This window comes from Protopterus annectens, chromosome 9.part0, assembly GCF_019279795.1.
Source record: "Protopterus annectens isolate FY-2018-M chromosome 9.part0, PAN1.0, whole genome shotgun sequence".
NCBI classification, from domain to species: domain Eukaryota; kingdom Metazoa; phylum Chordata; order Ceratodontiformes; family Protopteridae; genus Protopterus; species Protopterus annectens.
Genome location: NC_056743.1, coordinates 683,718,300 through 683,730,466, shown reverse-complemented (window position 1 = coordinate 683,730,466; position 12,167 = coordinate 683,718,300).

Below are 12,167 nucleotides of genomic sequence, written 5' to 3'. Positions count from 1 at the left end.
AGTGGGGTATTGTATGAAATGACTTAGTCAGGCCAAGATATGCAGTAGTAGACTTAATTAGACCTCTTAGATTCTTAATTAGCTCTATAAGAGAGCATTTGTCTTTAAGGGAGTTACTTTTCATGATTTTATTATATACTCTGTTTACATTTTATTATATACTCTGTTTACATGAGGATTTCAGCAGTGGGGTTCATTTTCAGTGTTTGTTTTGGGTATATTTCTCATAGGTTTGGAAACCTCTATGCAGTCATTCACATGTTTGTATAGTGACTTCATGAATAATTCTGCATAGGTAGCTGTGGTTTTGGGATGGGAGGGAGCTGGAGTTTCTGGGTTGATTTTTACTTCAAATGAGACAGTTTTGTGATCTAACCTCACTAGGATGTGACATGGGGTGGGGTTACAACACTCTCTCATGTTGGTGTGTACACATCTGTTCCTGGGTGTTTGTACTAATAAAGTCCAGGAAGCATTGTGCCGGTGAGTTTGAGGTGGTGCACATTTCCAAGTCTATAGAGGGGTAGTTAGCTTCAACTGATTAACAGACAGCCCTTCATGAATGGTGACCAAATGATCTGTAAGGGAGCACACACACTGATAAGAGTGTGAATGACACATCTTTAAATTCAGTCTGGTGTGAAAGCAAAAAAGCTTATAGCAGTATTTGACAGATGTATTTTTGGGGGGCAAAATTCTCCCCAAAATATGCAAACACACACACACACACACACACACACACACACACACACACACACGTGAATTTGGGGTACGATATGTGCCGACAGACTGAGGACCTCAACCTTTCTTCCTCACTGGAGAAGAAGAGAGGTGGGAGAGCACAATATGGAGGGGCATGATCAGCAGTTCAAGGGAACCCAGTTTAATCTTGATATAAGAAAGTATTTTTTCAGGGACAGAATTATTGAAAGATGGAATTTCTTACTGTCCCAGGTGCAGAAGCTAACACACACGAGTCTTTAAGACAGTATAGGATTTCTGGGGGGAATGGGATGCTAGTGGAAGGCATGTGCTTTAGGCTATAAACACTCAGACCAGACTAACTAGACAGCTTCACTCTCTCCTCCTGATGACTAGTTCATGTAATGTAAAGTAAAATGGTTGACAGTGATGATGAAGGTTGTACTGCAATCTGAACTACCGTAATAAGCACTCTTAGTCAAACCTCTCATCCTTTTGGCACAAGATATCTGGCCAAAGCCAAAATAACAGAGGATAAAGGCCCCAAATCAAGAACAGATTTTTAAATGTTGCACTCAGAAAACTCAAAAAGTTGCTAAAATAATAGGTTTTATACCAACAGACATTTTCTGAAGGACACAGAGTCTGGAACTCAAGTGTCTGTCATTATTTGCTGACTTTGGTCATCAGTGATTAGCCAGAGAGACACAAATTTTATGAAGAACAGCTCAAACATATGAGACATAAATCTGGATATTCTTAGAAAATCTGGACAGTTGAGTGATGTGCTCTTAGCTGTGCAAAGATAAACAACTTCAATATTTGGAGGAATGTGATTGTTACATTAAAATCCCTGGGATGTAACCCAGGTGGAAGAGTATGCAGTTGGCTTAAAAGTGAAGTCTGAGTTTTTGGAATATTTTTGTAGTTGTTCAGACCAAGGTTAATGGAGTAATTTTACCAGACCTTAAATATCTGAAAACATATTTAAGGTCTTACAATATATGTGTTTTATTGGCATGACAGAAGGTGCTGTAGGAGCTGGTTGTTTGGCTTTTTGAAAGCCAGTTATGAGAAATCAAGCAGCCATCTGTCAAAGAAGATTATTAAATGTCAGTACAAGGCATCAGTGTTTTTGTTCTGAATTATTTAATCCAATTCTAATTAAATGTGGGTCTATGATTATATGTATCTATTGTTAGAGTTCTTGGATTTTTTTATTCTGTGGTTGTTGGACATATCTGTTGTATTGTAATGCAGAGGGGCATACATACCCTTACCCAGGCTGGTAAATCTTTTGAAGATAGTGAGAAACATCCTTCATTAAGGAAGGCACCTAAATATGAAGAAAAGATTATTGACTTTGAAAAATGGCTTAGATCATTGTGTTAATTGTGTGTGTGTGTGTGTGTGTGTTGGGGGGGGGGGGTTCAGTGCCTTTCCACTTGGGAGGAGGTGTGAAAGTCCAGATTTACTCAGCAGGTGATGGTCTGTACCAACCTTCAAAAGAGATAAGGGTGATTAATATGGCGTTCTTCCCCTAGTGTCCTTTTTTAAGCAAGGAGAACTCAATGGACATCCAAAGGTAAACTCCACAAACAGTTAGATAAGGGCAGGACTTACCAGCACTAGTAGCGTAAATAAAAATAAGCATCCCAGAAGCTTACCTTGCTGAACTTCCACTTGATAGATGTCATGCCACAGACGTGTTTTAAACACCTGTATTGAATTTCACAAATACCAGTTAGAACTCTTTCCTTGCAGCGTTGCCTTTGTATACGGAGATGGTGTATTCATTTTCATAAGTGATTCTTTCAAAATCAGGGTTTTAGTAACAAACTGTGAGCTGGTACAAAAATAGCACAAACTACAATTCTGTAATGTGTTATTGTACATCCTTTGTCACATCAACAATGTGACTCCTTCCTTGATCAACTTATAACCCTGTTCATAATGTAAAGTACTCATTTACTTGATGTCTTATCTTACCCCTCCATTGCCTGGAAAAACTGCTGTATATCTCAGTCAGTAGCTGAGGACAAAAACTTCTAGACTTTGTAAATGTTAGCAATATTTAATAGCTGGTACAAGCACTGGTCATTGGTAGAAGCATAAACTATATTATCCTGACAAACATCACCGCTAGCTAGCTTAAACTAAATGATGTTGCACTCCAGATTTGCATTGTGAAGTTCTTCTTTATGCATCAAACTAAACTTAATAAAAATCATCTTTCGGAATTTTTCAAACAGCAACTATTGTACTCTGGGTCAGTATATTATGCACCCCCCCAGCATCATACTGGCTAAGCATTCATGACCCTTTTCAACACTTTAAACAACCGCACTGGCAGATTCATCCCCATGAGACATAAATGTAGTGACAACTTCTACAGTAAGCCTAAATGATGCAATTTATAAAACATCGCAGATATTTTAAACCAATTAAAAAGATTGTGCAGTGTCTTTAAATTTTACTTTACCCAACACACCAAGATTACAGTCAACTCCAAACAAAATTAACTCAGAAAAATGATAAAAAAGAAGTAAGGCTTCATTTGAGGTAAAATTTGTTATCAGGATAGGTAAAAATAATAAGGCCTCCTACAACCACATCCAAAAAATGAACAAGAAGGAACCAGAATACTATTTACTTGAACAAACTGGTGTCACCATAACAACAAATGCAGCCAATACACTAGTATGCAGATTAGGAATTAATTTCAGATAACAAAGAGGAACCCCATCTTGTCTACCTCCATCTCACATGATCACACACCAATTTCATCCAAAATGATCTTCTCTACCCATTGTACATGAGTACCTCGCAAAGCACATGCAGCAGCTGGAGAGACCACAGAAGTTCCTCACCAGAAGAATCCAGGATCTCAAAAATCTACCATACATGGATAGGCTAAAGGCCCCATCCCTCTACTTAGTTTCGAACAACTCCTCAGAGGTGACCTCTGTCTGGCATACAAGGCGATCTTGGACCCCGCCTTGATGGGACTGATGCATATCAGCAAGTCAAGCTCCACTCAAGTAACCCGCATGCACGGCCTCAACTGGTCTGGGACATCAATAGAACTTGTTGGCAGGACAGATTTGTGTCCCAGAGACTCCCCCATCTGTGGAGTAGACTCCCTCTCCACGTCAAGCAGAGTACCTCTTTACCCCTTTTTAACTGCAACCCGGATAACTGGATGGGAAAGAGAAAATACATCCCTGGGATTCCATCCTTGTCCCTGCTGGACAGGGGCATTGGGTGCTGAGTTGTCTAAACATGAGCTAAACTCTTGGCTAGGCTTATAAGGACCTCAGGGCCAATAGCTTAGTAACTTCCTATGATCCTATGAAGGTCAGAAACACCCATTCTAAGATTAGATATGAAGGAGTCTAATTTGTGCTATTACACAATAGACCAGTTTGTCTCATCTTACTCACATTTAAATACAGCATTAATACTGGTTTCATGCCTGCTATTTGGAAACAGGCTACTATAATCCCTATCCACACAGTAAGAACTTCCACATACCCCAGTAATTACAAATCAATCAGCCTCACAAACATATTGTGTCAGGTGATAGAATCATCATGGTATTTATTCATGCAAACTTGGGAAACCTATTGCTCTGAGACCGAGCCAAGTATTGTTGTCAAAAGTAAATTTTGTACGTTTAACATTATAGATATTTTTGAGAGTGTGCCCACCACCCTAAATGAAGATTTATCTATTCATGCAGCTTAGCTTAGTCTGGCTAAGGTGTCTGACACCGTACCCCATGACAGAATCGTACATAAACTCAGGAATCTAAAGTTCAGCAAAAAATAACTCAGATCCATGACTGGTTACCTAGTTGTACATGCAACAAGTGAGAACAGGAAGACTCTTATCATTACCATTTAGTTTTACCAATGGAGTCCTTCAGGGTTCTGTTCTGGATTCACTCCATTCTGGCACCATTTTCTCAGATGTCAAAACTAATTCCAGATAGCTGCAAAACTGGAAGCATTGTCGTTGACCAAGCAGATACCACCTCTCTTCAAATATTACTTATCGCTATATATACAAGCTGCTGTTGTAGTATGTCCCAAAATGATGTAGGCCGGATTGCTTCCTCACAGATCTTTTAGCTGAGATGCAAGAGCTCTGCAAACAGGATTAACACAGCTGACAGGTCAAATGGGAGAAAGTTGTGCTGGAATACAGACACACAGTTTATCTCCATAATCCTCTGTACTAACAAATCCCCCACCACCTTTTTATCTGAACTGGAGATTGAAGGCAATAACATTAACTGTTGTGTCACCCTGTTTTCAAAAAAAAAAAAGCAAATATCAGAGTGTGCGTGTGTGCGTGTGTGTGTGTGTGTGTGTGTGTGTGTGTGTGTGTGTGTGTGTGTGTGTGTGTGTGTGTATATATATATATATATATATATATATATATATATCTGTATGTATGGTTTCAAGTGTGTGTGTGTGTGTGTATATATATATATATATATATATATATATATATATATATATATATATATATATATATATGGTTTCACTTCATAATCTCCAAATGTTGAAATACCGAATTTCAGGATTCCGAGACCATGAAGCCGAACCGTTCACACTACCGAAACCCACAATCACAAATCACACAGTCACGAACATATATACACCATACACCACATAACACACACACCATTCCACCCACAGCACACAAACCACACAATCCTACACTACATATAAGCCCCTACTACTTATATATACCAACTCTGAGATCACACATAACACATAAAAAAAAAATTCACACCACGGCATTCTCCACTCGCTCACACACAAATATACATCACACATACACAAACACCAACAAATCCAACACTCACACTCATACTTACACCTCCCTACCCTTACCCACACATACAATGTACAAAAACGTACACAAACACTCACTCACCTGCAATCTCAGGCACCATAATACTACACGCAACATACTGGAAATGCATAAGCGCGGATTCGAGATATTCAAATTTGCTCTTATGCACTTTCGGAATTCTGAATTTTTGGCTTTGTGGTCTCTGAATGCTGAAATTCAGTATTTCAGCATTTCGAGATTATGAAGTGATACCATACACATATATATATATATATATATATATATATATATATACATATACACACACACACACACACACACACACACACACACACACACACTCACAACTTTTCTGAGCTGTTCATTTTATGATTTTATGATATTGCAATATGAATTTATGTGGTATACATGTAATGGAAAATGGATCAGGTCAGTTTATTTTCTTTTTAACAACACAAAAATCATGATTCATTTATTTAAGATAAACAAGTTGTGTAAATGAAACTTCACTTCCTAAGGCATCTGTTAAGACTGGTGAGATAGGCATTCATATGTCATAAAGTAAAAGGAAAAGTATATACCTGCTGTCTAAGCTAACTAAGTACCTGGTGGTTACAACAGATGAATGTCTTCAGCCTCTGTCATATGTATAGTATTATCTTTTGCCAATTTCATACATTTTTGGATTCTACTTCTGGGCCGTCATTAACAGTCTTCTGAAACAGGTAATTTCCTGACATCATTCACCTGAATAAAATAACTTTTTTACATTCACCCATTACAGCCATATTGTATCTAATGGCATTGCTTTTCCTGGAATGATACTTGCAAGAGTTTTTATTTATTTATTTATTTTGCATCTCTGTCTGATTCACTATAAAGTGCCACGTGCATATACTGAGTATGCATTCTAGAACAGTATGCACTATTTAAGGGGGGAGTTTTCACTTCGGTGTACTATAGTGTACTATTAACCTGTACATGCCAATGGAGATCTGTTTTTTAGTGTATCTTAACATTCAATATGTTGTCAAGCATCTTCCAAGATGTCCTCAGAGCAACATAGCTACATCCCAGGATTCCTTAGTTTCCCTTAACAGTTCATCCCCAACATGTAGGCCAGCCTGATGTTCCTGCATTGACATTTGTAAATATAGGACAGCTATTTATATTAAACTTTAACTAGAGTGATCTTAGAGCCACGTAGTAAGTATTCTTAATACTGTCTAACCTTTCTATCTGGAGTGCTGAGCTGTTTTACAGATCTTGCTGACATCCTCATTCAAGTAAAGTTTTTGGGCACTTCTTCATGTCCCACAGTATGGGGGTGTGTGGGGAAGGAGCATGTCTTGGGGATGTATCCTCAGTGAGGCTGGGGATCTCCTGGAAACTATCTGCTTAAAAGGGTGCATCACTGTTTGTGGGGCTGTAAGGTCATAGGTTCATAGGTAGCTAATAGGCTATCGACCCTAGGGCTTATACAAGCCTAGCCAAAAAGGTACCCTGGCTTTCAGCCACCCAAGAAAATTATTTTCCTGTGCCGCTGTCAAGTAGTGCCACAGAGGTGATCCCCGGGGCCAATTTCCTATTTCTCATCCAATCATCAATATTTTTCTTGAAAAGTGCTAATGAGGAGCTTTGTTTGATATAGATAGGTAGTTTGTTCCAGAGTATGGGAATTCTCTGGGACAGGAATCTATCCCTCCAGCATGTTCTGTTTAATGTAGTGACAAGGTTTAGGTCACTAGAGAGTGTAGCTCGGAGGGATTGGGATTTCTTTAAGTGGAGCATGTCCAACAGCTCTGGGTTTGATCTAGCTTTGTATGTTAGGCAGAGACCGCCTCTGAGTAGGAGATATGTGATGGAGTAAAGCTGGAGTGTTTTGAGACGGTCTGTGTAGGGCATCTGTTTGAGGCCAGTAATCCTCTTTGTGAGGTATTTCTGTGACCTTTCCAGTTGTTGTTGTAGATGTCTTGTGAGGTACATACCAAAAGGGGCATTGTACTCTATAATGGGTCTAATGAGTGATGAGTAGAGGGGAACAATGACCTCTTTTTTCCTTGATGAGAAACCTTTTGTGATGAGGTGTGCCACATAGAAGGATTTCCTGACTACTGTGGTGATGTGATTATCAAAGGAAAGACTACTGTCCACCTGTGTCCCAAGGTCTCTTATCACAATTTCGGTGTTAAGTGGACTACCACCTATGTGGTAGCTCATGGGTACAGAGTTTTTACCAAAGGGGATGACAATGCACTTTTTGGCATTGAGCTTGAGGCCATGGCTTTGACACCAGGCATCTCTCTCAGTGAGGCCCTTTTGTAGGATGTCTACATCATTAGGAGTTTCAATTATGGCTCCTAGTTTGCATTCATCTGCGAACTTCATTAACCAAAGACCTTTTGTATTAGCCTGTACTTCAGAAAAGCAGATACCAAACAGGAGAGGACCCAGGACTGAACCCTGTGGTACTCCACTTGTCACTGGTCTGAAGTCTGATTTGGAGTCTGCTACTTTCACAGTGTGTGTTCTGTCAGTAAGCCAGTTGGCAACCCATCTTGTGACATAGGGATTTATACCTAGTTTAGTGAGTTTATCTATAATTCCAGAGTGGGGGATGGTGTCAAAAGCCTTGGCAAGATCTAGATAGGCTGTGTGAACCACCTTACCCTCATCTACGGCTTTGTTGACTGCTTCAAAGAAGTAAATTAGGTTTAGGAGACATGATCTGCATTTTACAAACCCGATCTGGGTGGGGTAAAGAGTTTGGAGATTACCAATGTCTTTGTTTATAAGTTCCATGATGATACATTCCATGGCCTTGCAGACCAGGCTCGTTAGGCTAATGGGGTGGTAGTTCCCGGGGTCAGTGGTGGCTCCCCCTTTGTGGAGTGGGATAACCGTCGCTGTGTGACATTCAGTGGGCACAAAGCCTGAGGTGAGGCTATGATTAAACATGGTGCTTAGGTGGGGTGCCAGTTCATTCTGTAGTTCATGTAGAATGCAGCCTGGGATGTTGTCAGGTCCCATGGATGCTGTGTTCTTGGCTTTGGAGAGTGTGTTTTTTACCTCTGCAGCAGTGATTACCAGAACTTTGCATTCTTCCAGTATAGAGGTGGGCCCTTTTAGGGGCTGGGGGTAAAATTAGCAGTGAATCTGCCAGGATGTTGGCAATATCAGTTGGTTCAGTATATTTAGTGCCATTGTGCTGCAACTCAGAGCAGATCTGAGTGTTGCCATTGAGATTCTTGACATAGCTATATAATGCTTTGTGGTTGTCTTTAGAATCAGTGGCGATTTTGTTTTCATAACTAACTTTGGAGGATTTTATGAGGGATCTCAGCTTCTTACTGAGGCTGACCAGGGAGTTCTTCCAGCCATGTGATTTTACTCTTTTTTGCAACAGTTTCTTTCTTCTGTTGTAGAGTTTGTTTATGGCAGGGGACCACCAGATTGGCTTACTTTTTTGGAGGATAGCATCTTGGTTCTGTTAGGGATAGCACGATCCATGCACTCGTGTAAGTGCTTATAAAGTGCATTTGTGTAGGATTCAGCAGTCGTACATCTATTGTCCGTCTGCATGGATGTTGTGAAGTTTGCTACTTCTGTCTTAAGAAGCGTGAAGTTGGCTTTGGAGAAATTTTTTATGGTGGTTTCCCTAATGGGGGGTGGGTCGGGATGTGGATGTCTAGGCTGATTAGTTGTGGTCAGATCTGATCAATGAGGAATTGACCTCTGGTGTGGAACACTGGTCGCCCATGTTGGTAATGACCAGGTCTAAGATATTGCTGCCCCTGGTGGGGGTGTGGATAAGTTGATCCAAGGCGTTGGAATTTATGAATTCCAGAAAACGTTGAGCAAAAGAGTTGGTACATGAGTAGTTTTCCCAGTTGATGGTGGGGTAGTTGAAATTACCCATTATTAGGGTGTTGGGTTGTACTCTAAAATTTTCCACTGTATCAAGAAATGAGGAGTGGGAAGCCTGGGGCATGATGGGGGATCTGTAGCAAGTTATAATTTGGATTGCGGTCTTGCCCGGAGTTAGTTGCACTTGGATAATCTCAGATGCATTATGCTGATCAACTAACCTGGAGTTGTGGATATCCTTAATGAATATGGACACGCCTCCACCTTTAGTGTTTCAGTCCAGGTTAGGTGGCCGAAAGGTGTGGTATGAATTATAGCCTGGTAATACAGGAGTGCTCTCTGGAGCCTTGAACCAGGTCTCTGTCACTGCACAGATGTCGATGTTCTCCATTTTAAGGAGTGCCTCAAGTGAATGCATTTTGAGGTTTAGACTTCTAGCATTGAGAAGCATTACCCTCAGATTTTGCTTGTTTGTACCTGTTACGGTAGTGAATTTATCATTTGAACCTTGTCTAAAAAAGGCACTATAGGGGTGGCTAGAGCCTTAGCCAGTATCTGGAATCCCAAGGGGGACAGGTGCAGGCCATCTCTGACAAAGCATTGTGGTCTGTCGATCATGTCATCCCAGGCAAACAGACACTGGATCCCCTTAGAATGACACCAGAAGCTTAGCCAGTTGTTGAAGTCAATCATTTTGTAATTGTACTGTGGTACAATTCTGGGTGATGGCAAGATGCTACTCAGGGCTAGGGTAATACCTGCCTGGACTACAAGATCGGAGAGCTCCTCCATGTCTCTTTTCATGTAGTCCAGGGAGGTACATCTCAGGTCATTCACACCAACATGGACAATGAGAGTGTTATATTTGTACTTGTTGTGGAGTGACCCGAGTGAGTGCGTTATGTGGTGGATCCTGACACCCGGCAGGCAGCTGACAGTAACTTTCTCCTTGTTTAGCCTGGTGAGTGGAACATCAGTGTGCCTGACTATAGAGTCATCTATGACTAGAGTGTTGGGTACTTTGTCATGCCTTATGGGCTGTGGTTGAGTGGCACACTGAGTTTGTGGGCTATGTGTCATTTGGGTTGTGTTGGGGGGGGTGGAGGTTGCATGCATTTCTGCTTTGGAGGTCTCTGTTGCTTGAGCAGATTTTTATTGAAAGCCTCCGCAAATGTAGGTGTGTGTTTTGTGTTGCTATGTGTGTGTTTTGGTGGTGTAGGTTTTGAGGGACTATGTGATGAGTGTGGTGTGATGCAAGTGTTTACTTTCTCCTCTTGACTGTCTAGTCCAGTCTTGGGTGAAGAGAGCTTTGCTTCTAGTTTGGCTATATAAGTGCATCTCTCACAGGTTGTAGTGTTGGGTGGTAGGAGGAGAGGGTTGTCTGTCTGCATGAGGCAATTGCTGCATTGCCCCAAGATGCCCAGATTTATCAGGTAGACAGGAGAAAACACTGGAAGCTGACCCTTAGGCATGCCTGGATAGGTGCTTATTTATTAAGTACTAAAAACTGTTTTCCTCTAGACAAGTGAGGAAAGTCTAGATATGTAAGTGACATCTTCAGACTGTATGTACCCTCTGCAGACCTGTCCTTGAAGATCTTGTCAAGGTGTGTGTGTGTGTGTGTGTGTGTGTGTGTGTGTGTGTGTGTGTGTGTGTGTGTGGGTGTAGGGCATAAAGTAAAAAGCTGCTGGTATCTGCTAATATGACAGCTGTGCAGTTATTAGTTCTGGTCTCATAGAGGAACGAATGGGCATGACTGAGGCAGTTGACCTGATGGTCATCAGACTCAGGGAAGAAAAATTAACAAAAATATCAAATGTCTCCATGACTGCAGAAAACAGAATAGCATAGAACTTAAATATTTAAATCTTCTTCCTCTGTCTTCCAGTAAAATAAATGTATCAGACTAGTCCAACATCCAACATAATTTTCCAAATTGGAACTGATGATCTCTGGAATTTGCTTGTTTTTGTTATGATTTACTGTTACAGTGACTTATTTGCTTGTTTTTGTGATATATCACATTATACTTTCCTTTAGATAGGGTTTCAGAATATCCATGACTAGTGGGGTAAGATTAAATGGTCTATAATTTCTCATGTCTTTGATGTGGGTCATGACCTTTGTGGCATAAGATACACTATGTATTATGAAAATGCATAACTGTATAAGGAATTGTATAACATTATGAAAATGTAGCAAAAAAATTAGAACAATACATAAGCATTTACTTGAGAATCCCCAGAAAGCTCCGAAATATATATTAAATATAAGTGCTTACTGATTTATACATGCAAAAGTATATACACGAGACAAAAAAGTAATTATAAACTAGCCAGTCAGCTTTTAACATTATAATAGTATATTCTGAAGAAATACTGCACCCCAAATAAATTATCAAATGAACACGCGAGTGGACTCTTAAAATGGAAATCACATTCAGAATTAGTTAACCACTTACATTTCTAGAAGAATGTCTAAATGAAGGAGAGTGTTTACTGTTTTCTAAATTACCCATTTAAGAAACATGTGAAGTCATTAAGTAAATCTGAAATTATGATCCAATTTCACAAGCTAAAACTATTACCTTGCTCTGTTTCTCAGTTTAACACAATCTGCAATTAATCTGTGGTACTACAACATCTTTTAAAAAGTCATTAAATATCTCTAAGATTTTAAATCTCTTATTTGCTAATGAATGCATATTTAATTACCGCTGCTGCAGAAATGTG